The sequence below is a fragment of the Canis lupus genome, chromosome 9 (assembly GCF_048164855.1).
Source record: "Canis lupus baileyi chromosome 9, mCanLup2.hap1, whole genome shotgun sequence".
Lineage (NCBI taxonomy): Eukaryota > Metazoa > Chordata > Mammalia > Carnivora > Canidae > Canis > Canis lupus.
Window position 1 is genome coordinate 31,118,113 of NC_132846.1, and position 14,361 is coordinate 31,132,473.

The 14,361-nt window shown below is 38.7% G+C and overlaps 1 long non-coding RNA gene across 2 annotated transcripts in view; it reads right to left on the reverse strand.

Annotated features, from left to right (window-relative positions):
• Positions 1–11,409: 11,409 nt before the first annotated feature.
• Positions 11,410–14,361, reverse strand: part of LOC140639396 (uncharacterized) — a 103,630-nt gene continuing 100,678 nt past the window's right edge. For both annotated transcript variants that reach the window (XR_012036128.1, XR_012036125.1), the window contains one exon: positions 11,410–13,569. This is a non-coding gene — a long non-coding RNA (uncharacterized lncRNA). The remainder of the gene's footprint in view (positions 13,570–14,361) is intronic.

Below are 14,361 nucleotides of genomic sequence, written 5' to 3' on the forward strand. Positions count from 1 at the left end.
ACTTTATTTTGAAAAGATTATTGTGACTGCTTTGTGGAGAATAGGTTGGCATTGGGTAAGAATTGAAGCCGGAAGTCTAGTTATGAGGTGATGGCGTTGGTCCATGTGAGAGAGCTGGCCATGGAAAGGGGGCGGGGGATGTGGCAGGTTTGGTATACATCATGGAGACAATTGTATTGACAAGGTTGGTGATGGACTGAGTATAAAAGTTGAGGGATAGAAAGTGTCAGAATAACCCTTATATTCTGGTTGTTATAGTGCCATTTACTGAGCTGGGGGAACATTGTAGAGGTACTGCTATATGAGGAGAGATGAAAAGTTCATGTTGAGATGCCTGAGAAATATTCAAGAAGAGTTACCAACTAGGCAGTTAGAGAGTGGGTCTTGAATGTAAATAGAAGTCTAGGCTAGAGATAGCAACTTGGGAATGATTAGCTCACAGATGTTTTCTAAGTCCATTGGGGAAATGAGGAGGAAGAAGAATGTGAGAAGTCAGGGCTTAGGACTTGAGGTAACACATAGGAATATGCTCAGTGCTATGTTTGGTACAGAGGAAGCACTCAACACATATAAGTTATTGTTATAATTTATAACAGCTTTTGCTGTTGCTGTTTCTGCTGTTGTCACTAGCAGGGACACAGATAAAAAGCAGGAGAGTGTAGGAGAGTGTGATGTCACAGAAACTGAAAGGAAGGCATGTAGAGGAGGAGGTGGCCAAATGCTGCAAGAAATAAGAGCTAGACACGTTGCACTGGAAACATTTAACTATTTATAGAGTGATGTACCTATACCTATGAGGTTCCAATTTGGGACCTGGCTTCAAAAAGCACAACAGTATTCCCGATTCCCTTCCTGTCATTGAGCCATCAATACTTCTTTGCCACTTAAACTGGGTTTAGGAGACCCTCAGGACCCTCCAACCATATTGGCCTATTTTCATCTTTAACTAAAACAACAGTGATGAATCTAAGTGGCACTGAGGTAGGTTTGTTCCCATTTTGTTCTGAATTGGGTAGGATCAAGACATAGGTGGATTAAGACTACTTATATGATGATATCAGAGAGAATTCTCATCTTGTCCCCAATTCTCCCCTGATTGGGGGAGGGAGGGAAGGAGGAAGAATGATGTCCACGAGCATCTGGAAAATGGTGTGGTGATGCTGAACTTCTTCAGGGAGGCCTTGTTGTGGAAGACTATGATAACTAGAGAGTATACCCCCAAGACACAGAAAATTGTATGAGTATGTAGAGCGTGTGTGTCCAGCTAATGTGTGAACAAAGGACAATTATGGCATGGGAAGCTGTTGGATGGAGGAGGAGGAGTAGCTGCTCAATCCTAGACAACTGCTTTTGCAAATTAGATGGCCCAAAGTATCTAAATTTCAGGACTGTCCCAGCTATGAGAAAGGAGCATTATCTGACCACAGGGCCTCATCACAGGCTGCTTCCCTGGCATAAGGTGAGATTGAAACTTCTTAGATGCTGTCTATTGCACAGGTGGCCTCATTTTAAATAAATTCAATAAATAAAAATCCAAATTCTTGAAACAATTCCTTGAGTTGGAGTTTGATTGAGGGCAAAGATTATGTCTTGTATTTCTTTCATATCCTTCACCCATTAGGCCCTGCATAAATACACATTATTTCTCTACTAAATAATTCATCTCAGGGCTCTTGGAAATAATGAGCTCCCCCAGTACTAAAAAAGATACATTTCTATTTTCAAAGATTTCCTGGCAACTCTTTAGGGGTATATCTATTCTACAGTCAAAAGTACATCTGTAGACAATTTTAGTTCAAGTGTACATATAACCAAACAGAATCAAATTCATGCATTTATAATGACTTATCATGATATTACTCAGCTTGGCAGTTTTGTTTTAATAGGCAAATATGTACTTTACAATCAATGATGATTATATTCCTAGATACACAGGAGGAAAAAGGAGCATAAGACATACTGTTATAGGAAACTGGGTACTTCGAATTGAAGTTAACTTTTCCAGGAAAATAGTTATAACTTTTTAAGGGTCCTCTTGGCTTTTAGAAGAATAAGTTTCTCAGGGCCCAGATTTGTTTAAAAGAGAAAAATTAATTTCCTGAATTTGAAGAACCTGCACTAATTCCACAGGCCAAATTCCTCTTCATCCTTTTTCTCTGTTATAATAGGGCAGAGGTGACTCATCTGGTGGTCGTGGCCCTCAATATCTGGGTGAAGCTGGGGGCTTACTATGGGCTGTGCTGACTTGCTGTCCTTCAGGCTCAGATTCTGAGGGATACACACCACTGCTACAACCACACATAGTCAATGGGAGCCTTCATTCTCCAAGTCTCAAAAGGATGAGACTTTTTACCTCCAAGGAATTTTTGTTAGTGCAAGGAATCAAAAGTTAAGAGCCTCTTTAAAAAAAAACAAAACAAAACAACAACAAAAAAACACCTTTGTAACTTTACTTTTTTATTCTTTCTAAAAGTCCAGATTTTAACTTCTGCTACTGTTGGGCTTATGGTTGGGTTCATAGACACAACCTTCCTTTTGGCATTTCTGTTGAATTCCAAGGAACTAAAATGTTTCGAAGGAGGATGGTAGGGAGGGGAGCAAAAGGATCCTATCTTATAAAGAGCTGGATTTATTTTCTCTTTGTTTTTTTTTAACTTCTCCTGGTGTGTGTCTCCTTGTACCATTGCTGTAGTACATTATGACCACAAATATTCCTCTCCCTGATGGAGTGCTGTGTAGCATGTTCCCAGAGAGACAAGTTGTTTGAAGTGAATACTTTCACTCCTTGAGCCATGCTAAGAACAGACTTTTATGCACTTATACCTGTGTGGCCACCCAGACCGTAAGCATCTTGGAACTGTGGGGCTCATAATTCAAGGAAACCACTTTTATGCACAAATGAGAAATACATCCCTGGTTCGTGCATCACTGAGGGCTGGGCCATGAGGAAATGGCAGCCACAGCTCACAGAAGGAACAAGAAAACCACAGCTTTGCCTGCAAAATTGGCTGCTTGAAGCAAAGTGTGCTAGCACTTTGGACAGGTTATATGCTCAAATTTGCTAAATCATTTATAAGAATCTCTTTTAAAAACAGAAATGTTTCCTTAAGCATCTGTGTTCTGAATTAGGCACATCTCTATTTAAACTTCTTTAGGCTTTACTATTATGGTGAAGTGCAGGTGCAAGTGTGGAAAAGCAAACATTTGAGAAAAGCTATGGTCTTTATAGAGCAGCAGGGCTCAGTTTTCAATCATCTGATGCTTTCCAACAGGTCAGCAAAGACCCTAAAGATTGTATTCTCTGTAGGATGATGAGATTGTGATATAGTCTATTATTTTGACTTGTTAAGACAAGTAATAGAAAACTATTTCACGAATTCTCTTTAGGCACAAGGGTATCATGGAAATCTTTTCTAACAGGCTATTATTTTGGAGTATGAGTGGGAGCTGGCTACAGCTGGCTGGGAAGAAGGTCTTGAAATCCAGCTAAAAACGAAGACTTAATTGATTCTCCAGGTCTGGGCAGGTAAAGAATCAAGTCCTTTTGTCTAGGCAAAAGGTGCAGGTAGATTACAATAAGTAGGAATAGAGGCATTAGAGTTGAGCACTGATCCTTGGGTACAAGTCAAGTTTTCTTTGCTTGCTTCTGTGCTTCCTGTTGGGTATGGCTAGACCTGAGTTAATAGGTTCTGATTCCTGACTGAAAGAAGATGAGGTCTGTGGGTGATGACAATGATGATGATAGCAAGCATTTACCTCATGATTACTCTGCTTACTATTCTAGACATTTTATATAAGCCATTAATTCTCACAATAACTGCTAGCTCATAGATGCTAACATTATTTCCATCTTATAGATGTAGGAGATGAGATAAGAGTTTACATAACTTGCCTAAGCACAGTAAATGATGGAGCTAGGATTTGAACCCAGGCTGTCTGTCCCCAGAGTTTGAGTACATACTCATAATTCTGCTTCTTAGCTTATATTGTCCAACATAATAGAGCTTGCCAATTAAATGCTTTTTGTGAGTTAACTTGGAAGCATAATACTTTAAAATACCAATGTTCTTTCAGCAAATACCTCTGGCAGCTGGGGAAATATGAAAATAGCCTCTATGATTTGAAGTTTAAATTGGTCCCATTCTTATTTGCCTCAAGAATGTCCCTTAAACACTTCTTTTGCACTGTGGCATGATTAAGAGTGCCACGAGGTAGGAGATCTCTGAGAATCTCTTCAGGCATTTGATTCTAATGTAGTTGGCTCTGAAGAGCCAATGGTGAATGGCCAATAAAGTAACAGTTACCACTTACTAAGCACTGCCTACATTATAGGCACCATTCTGGCGTTTCATGTGCATCACCTCTCTTAATCTTTGATCAGACTTGACAAGGCAGGTATTCTAATCCAAATTTTACAGATGAGAAAACTGAGGCACCGAGAGACAAATAAATTGCTTGCTTAACATCCCAAAACAAGAAAATGGTAAACCTTGGATTTGAACTTGGGTCAAGGATGACTCTCAAGTTCTTGTTCTTAGCTACTGCAGTACTAGGGCTTTAGAAAGTAGTGACATTTGTATGGTTAAGAGTGTAAAAATTGCTATGTCAAGTTCCCAATCATAATCAAGGAATTTGTGATGTTTTTTAGGGTCTCAACTTGGCTAGGCTGAACTACATTTCCAAGAATTAACTTTCTTGTATGTTTCTGGTCACAAAGGAACCACAAGGAAAATTCTTGGGAGATTTGGAGGATGGCCAAGAAGCAGCAGCCATCTTGTAACTCACGTACGTTGTTGCTCATCTGCTGAGTCACTTGATGATTGGTGTTGAACAGCAACGGGGCCTGGCCTGCAACTGCTCTACTTCCCCTGCTTCAGTTTCTCTTACTCCTGGGCCAAGAGTTTGTTTGATTAGCTCTCAGAAGTGTCCAGCTTCTGTCCATCACCAAGATCAGACGCAGGATTTATCTACCCTTGAGGGATTTCAGCATGTGCCTCTGGCTTCTAGCCTGTCCTTGATATCCTATACTTTATAGCCATCTTCTCTTCCTGACTGCCTGTCCTGTGGATGTCAAACTCCACATCACATGTGTAAACAACTGCCTTACAGACACTGTTTATTCAGCTCCTACAATTGTACAAGGTCAATCTCTTAGAACAAATTCCTGCTGGTTCTGCTTCTTAGGGTGAATCCTGACTGATACAGTTCTCTGTAGGTCAGCTCTACAGCATGGTCCATGCCTTAGCATCAACACCATTATTTAGGATCTACATTCTAGAATGCTGTTTTATTTGATTCTTACCTATAAAGTAAACAAGATAGGAACTCTTGTCCCAATTTACAAAAGGGAAGCTAAGGTCCTATGAGGTTTGAAGACTTGCCCACAGATTGCACAGGATTAGAACCCAGACCATTGGACTTTAGTTAAATGTCCTAGTCCTACTCTTAGCTTCAATGTTAGATTTTTTGGTGTTAGATCTTTTGTACAAGATCAGCCTTCTCCATGTATAGTTTGAGCTGAGATTTCTCAGTGGGAGTCAAATTAATGGAGCTTGATTTGGTCTTTCTTTCTTTCTTTCTTTCTTTCTTTCTTTCTTTCTTTCTCTTTCTTTCTTTTGCTCTTTCTTTTTTTTTTCTTTTTATACCTGTTGTTAAGACTGTTTGTTTTCCCTCCTCCCCAAATTCACATTTCATACCTTAGTCCCCAACATGACAGTATTAGGAAGTGGGCTTTTTTTTTTTTTTTAAAGATTTTATTTATTTATTCATGAGAGACACAGAGAGAGGGAGGCAGAGACATAGGCAGAGGAAGAAGCAGGCTCCATACAGGGAGCCTGACATGGAACTCCATCCGGGGTCTCCAGGATCAGGCCCTGTGAAGGCAGGTGCTAAACTGCTGAGCTACCCTGGCTGCCCGGAGGTGGGGCTTCTTGAGATGGGACTTTTTGGAGGTGATTAGATTGAGAGGGAGGAGCTCTCATGAATGAGATTAGTGCCCTTATAAAAAAGACCAGAGAGAAGTCCCAGGAGTCTTTTGTTAAGTGAGGACACAGTGAAAAGACAGTTGTCTATAAACCAGTGTATGGGTCCTCACCAAACACCACATTTGATGGTGCCTTGATATTGTATTTCTCAGCTTCCAGAACACTGAGAAGTAAATTTCTGTTGTTTGTAAGTCACCGAGTCTATGGTATTCTATTATAGCAGCCTGAAGGGACTAAAGAAGTTGCTGAGGAATTTTTTCAAGGCTCACATGCACACTGTTCACATTTTCTTATCTTGCATAGTCAAAGATATTACTGTCTAAGGTGAAGGAGTCTAATACTGCTTTCTCCTGATCAAGCACCTTGTGAAGAAAGCAGAACAATTTGAGGAAATCAATAATATAAAGTCTTCTAGGAGCTTATAAAACAGATGTGATGTATTTATATAGGAATGACATGATCAGGACAAAATTCTAGAAGGCATTAACACACAAGAGATTATCTTGTCTATGGACAGAGAAAACTTTTTGTTTCCTTCATTAAAACTGAATCTTACATGAAACTTCTTTACCATGGTTCTTGGCATATATGAACCACACATAGTGCCCAGCCCACTAGAATGTAAACAACATGAAACTGGAGACTTTCTCTGTCTTGCTTATGATGGTCTCTAACCCCTGGCATGTAAACCAGTATTACTAGTGTAAACCAGTGCTTAGTACATAGCAAGCATTCAAAACACATTGACAAAATAAATGGCTTTTAAGTGAATTGATTGGAGAGAAATATAGGAGGATGAGTATTTCTCTCATAACAAGAGCAAATACTCAGATACGATTTTATGCTTATTTCTTGATTTTGGAAAGTTATAAACTTAATGACAGTGACAACCATGATGACAATGACAGCAAACACTTACATAGCAATTAGCTCATTTCATCTTTATGAAAAACATAAGTAATATTGTCACCTCAAATGCTAAAATTGTGGCACAGTTTAAGTAGCTTACTCAAGGTCACACAGCTGGTTAGTAGTAAAGTGAGGTCCAATTCTAGACTATGGTCTTCACCAGTATAGTATATTACTACTCTGTGATTATTGTTCATAATTGAATTGGATGATTAATCCAGTTTAAGCAATGGATATGTTGATACCCATTGCCAGTTTGTGGTTATTTCAGCCCAACTCTTGTTTAAGAACATATGTGCATAAGACGTGTCTACACATACATACACACAGGCATGTGAATATGCACACAGATGTTTACTCTTATGACAAATCTCTTTCCCAAACACTGCATAATAATCATGTAGGGATTAGCCATAAAAAAGTTGACGATCCTTAAGTGCAGAAGTTTTCCTCTCATGTGACCATACTACCATCTTTATATTGACTAGCATTCTCCACTGTTTTTTGGAATAAAGTGCGAAATGTGAACTAGAAGAGAGTGGGTGGGGCCACCTTGAAGTTTCCTAACCACAGGGTAGAAAGGAAGAGAAGGAAAGGAGGGGTATTTGGAATAGCTTCCAAGCTGAACCGATGCAATAGACACTAAATGGTAACAGTCCTCCTTAAAGGAGGGAGGGAATCTTTTTTTTTTTAAAGATAGATTTATTTATTTATTTATTTATTTATTTATTTATTTATTTATTTATGACAGGCAGAGAGAGAGAGAGAGAGAGAGGCAGAGACACAGGAGGAGGGAGAAGCAGGCTCCATGCCCGGAGCCCGATGCGGGACTCAATCCCGGGACTCCAGGATCATGCCCAGGCCAAAGGCAGGCACTAAACTGCTGAGCTACCCAGGGATCCCCAGAGGGAGGGAATCTTTAAGACACAGGGGTCAGGACCACTCTGGGTGTGATGCATGTAAGCAAAGTCTTCAGGAAAAGCAACTCTCCTCAGTTATCTGTCACACTGAAATGAACTGAAGAACATAGTAAAGCAGTAATTTTGAAAATTTGGGAGCTGGCTAGTCTCTTTATCTCATTGGTTCCAATCCCCCCACTCCCACTGCCTTTCTCCACTGTTTGTCTCAACTACTCTGCTTTCTTGCTCAGCTCTCTCTAGTGATTCAGGTTATGCCACATTACCTTGGTCATCACATACACTGACCATGAGGTAGAGCTCAGCTCATTGAGTCTAGCGGTTCTCATTTGCTAGAAATAACAGGGATTTCTAGTGCTGTTATAAAGCTTATCTGCTCATGTTATTTCTCAGTATCAAATCACAGTAGAAAAACAGAATTCCCCCTGCTTAACACAGGTAGGATTACACTTGGGAGTGTTGATGACTTAAGCAAAGATTTTCCACCTACAGCCAAGTGATTGATGGCTTATCCATCTGCATATAAAACCATTGTTTAAGTCTTGGTTCTATTTAAAAAAAAAAAAAGGAAAGAAGGAAATAATAGGCCCAAAATGGAGTCACTCGTGCTTAGCCCATGTCACCAAACCGAGACTTAATACTTAAACTAATTGCAGTTTCAGCTTTTCCCAGGAATGTAATCTTAACTAGTCAGTCTGGAATTTCCTGGTCAGCAATAGTGAGGTAATCCACCTGATAGACCCCTGCCATCACCTAACGGAAGGTGATTTTGCCTGAAACAATCCACTCTTTGCTAGTAACTTCCTTGTTCCTGCCCTCTTCTGCCTATAAAAGTCTTCCATTTTGTACAGCTCCACGGAGTTCTTTTCTATTTGCTTAGATGGGAAGCTGCCCAACTCACGAATCAGCCAATTAAATCTTTAAATTTACTCAGTAGAATTTTGTTTAACAGTTTGAATGGGTCACATCACCTGCAGTTTCCAAACAACTGCATATTCCCAAAGTAAAATACAAAACAATGAGAACGAAGATTTGCAAGTTAGCTTCTTATTTTTCCCAAATTCGACAAACCTGGAGGAGCCTGTCATTTGTTATGTTAATTGCTCTGTGGCTAGATTTAGTCCGTGGTTTGTTCCCAAGTTGTCTTCTCACAGCTAGAAGAGAAAGTCATCCCAACAGGTGTCATAAACACAATTTAATTACTATTTAGATCTTATTATATGACTAGACACAATGGGTTTTTTACTTTCCCTAGAAAACTGTGAGAGTGTTTTGGAGGGGAATAAAATGAAAATTTTGCATGTTTTTCTGTTTCTGTTGTTGATGTTAAACTCTCCAACAATTTTCTCCCTATTTGGGTATCAGAAATTGCTTTCTATTCAACTTCTGTTCCCAATTTTAAAAATACTATGTGTATACTCCTCAAGGTATTATATATATATATATATGTAAGATATATATATCTTCCTCCAGATATATATATACACACACAGGCACAGTATTAAGCCACTTCTATTTTGAACAGCATTCAGATTGGTGGGATGTCTAAACATCTAAAGAATAGCCAACATGCTATTTGAATTATGCTACTCCTTGAGCCTTCATTAGTTCTCACTGTTCTAGATTCCTAATTAGACCTCCTGGTTTCACCCTTGACTCTTAACTGCTGTTTTCTACACAATAGTCAGCATAATTTTAAATAGTAAATCAGACCATATCACTTCCCTGCTTATAGTTTTCTGGTAGCTTTCCCTTGCAACGGGAGGAGAATCCAAATGTCTTCCCATGGTCTGCATAGTCCTACATCATCTGGATCCTGCTTTTCTCTTTGAGCTGATCTCAAAAGGACACCTGGACTTCACTCTATTTCAGGATATAGATATCTGCCTTAGGAATCCTTCTACTTCCCCTTTCCCCTGCCTAAACCTTTCTTCCTCCAGATCTTAACATGACAGTTCTTTTTTTGAAATTCATTCAGGTCTTAACCTCAAATGACATTTCCAACAGAGGACTTCCCTACTCACCCTGGCTAAAGGGAGCTGGAGGGGCATGCTTCTCTATTACTCTACTTTTATATTCCTTACAGAATTTGTCACTGCCAAAAGTTATCTTACATATTATTTGTAAAGATGTCTATTCTGTGGTACCCCATAAGATTTCAAGTGCCATGAAGGCAGTGCCCTTATCTGCTTTTCCGTTACTTTACTATGGTGTTTAAAATCATACGGGCATATTTTAGGGCTCAAAGAATTATTTGATGAATGGATGAACCAATAAATAATATTGGCAGCTAAATATAATATAAATAATATTGGCAGTTAAATATAAACTAAATAAATACAAATATAAATAAATAATATTGGCAGTTAAATATAAACTTTAAAGGCAGTTTTGTGTAAATTTGTGGATTTGGTGCCAGCTTCTTTACTTGAAAAACTTTAATCATAATTACCAGTGCTGATTGGTAATTAGGGAATATTTTAGTTGGAAATACTGTACAATCATTTTTCCAAGGAGGCATTCCCTTAGCAACATCCCTGTCAAGGGTCATCTAGTTTCTATTAAAATATTTCCAGTGTTGAAAAGCTCACTCCTTATTTATGCAGCATGTTCAGATGTTAGACAACTCATTTTTTCTCTTAAAATAAACTAAATTCTTCTTCCCATTATGCTGAATCTTAGCCCTAATTCTGTCTGGAGGGGTTACATAAGATGTCTTTTTTCTCTTCCACACAGAATCACTATCTCATGTAGTCTTTTCTCAGCTAAGCTTTTTTTATAACCCAACAATTTCTTATATGATACTTTTAACAGGACCTTCATTTTTATAATATTTTTCAAAAAATGTTTGCTTCCTTCTCCTTTATCCTGAATCCATCCTTCATTGTTAACATTCTTGTTAAATTCTGCCACCCAAAGTGGAGTATATAAAGCCATTTGAGTATGGAAAAAAAATCAGGGATCAAAAAAATCATGAAGAGGTTGAGCACCATGAGAGTTCCCTAGTGAAGAAAAGTCATTTTTACCAAAAGACTTCTTTTTTCATTTTATCCTTTTTTTTTAACCATATTGGTGTTTCCTTAATTATAGACTTGAGGGAAAGGAATCATGAGAGGTCATTAGATCTCTCCCTTTATACCACCATGCAGATGGATGGACTTTGCAGGGATAACTCTTTCCCCCTTGACCCTCAGTAAGGACAGCATTCTTTCTGGGAGAAAAGGAGCTCTTGACTCCTTGACTTTAAGGTCCTGTTCCATCTTCAGTCCAAAATCTCAATGAATATAGATTATTTTTCCAACACTTAGTATTGCCTAAAGGTAATATTCCTTTATTTCTTTCTTACCCTCTCTCAACTTCAATAACAGCCACAGTACAAAAGCTAGATTCATAGTAGAAACTAAGTGGTGACTCTCTTTCAAACAGAAAAGTGATCAAATGGATAATCTCTCCTCTTTCAACTTCTCTAGAAATACATTGGTCTGTATACTTTGAATGGCATGTGAATTGCATGGCCATGTTGAAGTGGCTTGAATGAATTCCAAGAAACCACTGAAGTCAAAGTAAGAATAAACAAACAAATAAAAGACACTTAAAAATTTTTTTAAAGTGGGCCAAGAAATGTTTATTTTTTTCTGTTCCAGATGACTAACTTTCTTAAAATCTATTTCTGAATAATCATGTACTTTTCTGAAAATCAAAATCCATTTGATTCTATTGTCTTGAGTGGTAGTGATTATTTTCATGAGAAAAAAGAAAACTTCGATTGACAAGTGGTTCTCTATAAACACTGTTGTCCCAATCATGAGGTAATTGATCTTATTCAAGCCTCATGGCTTGGGGACCCCTCTGCTATAAAACTATGGGCAGAGAAAGAGAAGATGGCTTCACAAGCCTAAAAGGGACATCATACTTTTAGACCTATTTTCAGTCATTGAAGTATTCACTGCCAGCATCTTGCTCAAGGCCCAGAGTTGGATGACACTTCCTACGTCCATACCCACCTCTTGGCTGGCTTCTTGGACTTGGACAAGTGACTTCTTTTCCTCTCCAAATCCACCCTTAATCTCTATTTCAACCACATAAAATTTTACAGCAATAGCGATGGCAGATAGAAGCTATGAAATTTACCCTAGTGATGTCTGTGGGCACCTCATTTAACTAGTTTTATGAATAGACCACCTCCAGCTCTCCTAGCCCTTCCTTAAAGATCTGATGGTCAGCTGATGTGGAACCCAGACATCACTAAGCTGGAAATTCCAATTGAATTCAGTTTAAGATTTTTTACCTTCCAGGTGATTCATTTGTGCACATTTGAAGGAAAAGAAAGATTTCAATATCAGGCTTATTATTGATTCTGGATATTTGTGGTTAAGGGTAACAGAAGGGATAGTTTAAATATTTTTAGTTTTCTCTAATGGTCATGGTGGCTTTATGTGAACAAGCGCCATGATCTTTGCTAATGAATTGTCCTTGATGAAATGAAGGAAAAAGGAGAAGGGTGTATGGAAGAGGATAAATGAAATAACAATGATGTTGTAGAGGCTGGAGTGAGAATTCAAGGACATGAGCTAGGAGGATTGGTAGAGTCCAAGGAAATTATTGTAGCATCTGTTTAATAGTACTCCTGGGAGAAGATGCACCAGTTTGCGAAGAGAAGCCAGAGCAGATTTATTTCGTAATGTGTGGCCCATCTTCCACAACAGAGAAAATTAGATCTAAATCCATTAAGTAGAGCTGGAAAATATAGGTTAGAGATCTTTTCTTTGTTACTGGAGTGTCACCATTCTATGTAAAAACCAAAAGTTCCTAAAGACAGTGCAAGAAATCAAAGATACACAAATCTCAAAAATTATACCTCTGAGATAGATGATGATATTTTACAGGAGAGTGTTCTATTGTTATTACTCATGTAGATATTTAACTTAAATGTTCTTGAAGAATCTCTGTAGAATGAGAATAACATTAATAAACAAATGCAAAAATTGTATGGTAATTGGTGTTCTGTGATCAAGATCCTTAAATTGCAGTCTTTATCATAAAATCAGAGCTAGTGTAAACAGAGTCTCTTGTGAGGTAGCCAATGTTTTGTACCCATTTTGGAGGTAGTGCACTAAAAGGAACTTAGAGTAAATTATACCTAAAGACAAATTTTGGTTATCTTCATTGGATAATTTCTTCTTCTAGGATAAATCAAGACCACCAATAATTTGCAAGACAGTGTGTAGGGATGAAAAGATGAAAAGCAGAAGACCTGGTAGCTGTAATTTCCTCTGAATGCAGACAGCTAAAATTACAGAATATAGCACTTGTTCTACTGGATTTGCTCTATTTATTTCTTGTTTAGGAATTCAGACAGGCCTATCACTGTTTTTTTTTTTTTTTTTTTTTTTTTTTTTTCCATTAGGGTTTGATCTCTTCTTTGTCTTTACCTGGGGTCTCTGTTCATCTATAGTTGAAGTTGGTTTGGGTTCAAATCCCAGTATTGTGCAGCATTAAAAATGTCATTACCTTAGCCCACTTAGCCTAGAAAACAAAGCCTGAGGCAAAGTTGTTGATGTTGTCACTTTGGTGGGAAGCATCATCTGAGAGAAACACAGTGGTAGAAAAAGGGAGGGAGGCAGCCCAGGACGAAGAACAAATGCAAAGGAGTACATTCTCAAAGTGGCCAGAATTTGTAACCAGAATTGGTGATTGCTCAATCTTTCAGGACAGCTTCAGAGAGTCTGCGTGAGTCATTATATCTCAGAACAGTTCACCTGTGTGAAGAAAAAGAAGGAATTATCCATCATTTTTCATTTCCCTTTGGTCATACTTTGACCCATGATCCCTCTGCACTTTTGGGTTGTACCAGCTGGTACTCCTAACAGCCGCTGTGACAGTAAAGGTCCAAGATGGCAGCTGCCTCTTCCATGTGAGTCACAGTCCAGAGAGCACACTGTAGGTAGCAGCAAGCCAGGGGCCTTCTGGCTAGCCTTTCTCTACACTACATTAAGGGGTGAACTAGTGCCTATACATGAACACCAAAAGGGGCATATGGTGCCTCACACCACAGTGAATAAAACATAGTCTTTGGCAAGAGGCAGAAGGTTCCAGGAGTGAGGTGAAAGAAAAGATGGCTTTCAGTTCTGCCCACAGTAGCATCAGATTCCAGAAACAGCTGTAGCGGCAGTTTCAGCTGGCTTAGCACACAGACCACCATGAAGACAAAGATGAACTTTCCTCTCAGACTGTGCTTGGTCCTAGGAAAGCTTTCTGAAGGGTCATGAGCAATAGGAAATAATTTCTGAGTGAATGTTGGGTGAGGAAGTATATAACCTGGGTCTAGGACATTATCCATCTTTTCTAAACCTTGGTTTCTTTATGGGTAAAGAGTAGTAGCTACTATTATTTCCTCTTTTCCCCCCTTTCCATGTTTCCTTCCATAGCATCCTCTCCCCCTAGTCACATGCCCTGCTCAAATCTAAGTCTGATGGCTTGTGGTCTCTTGCCTTTAGAATCCTTTGCCAGGCTTTCTAAATGGCCTCACTACTAGTTTTCAATGATCCTAA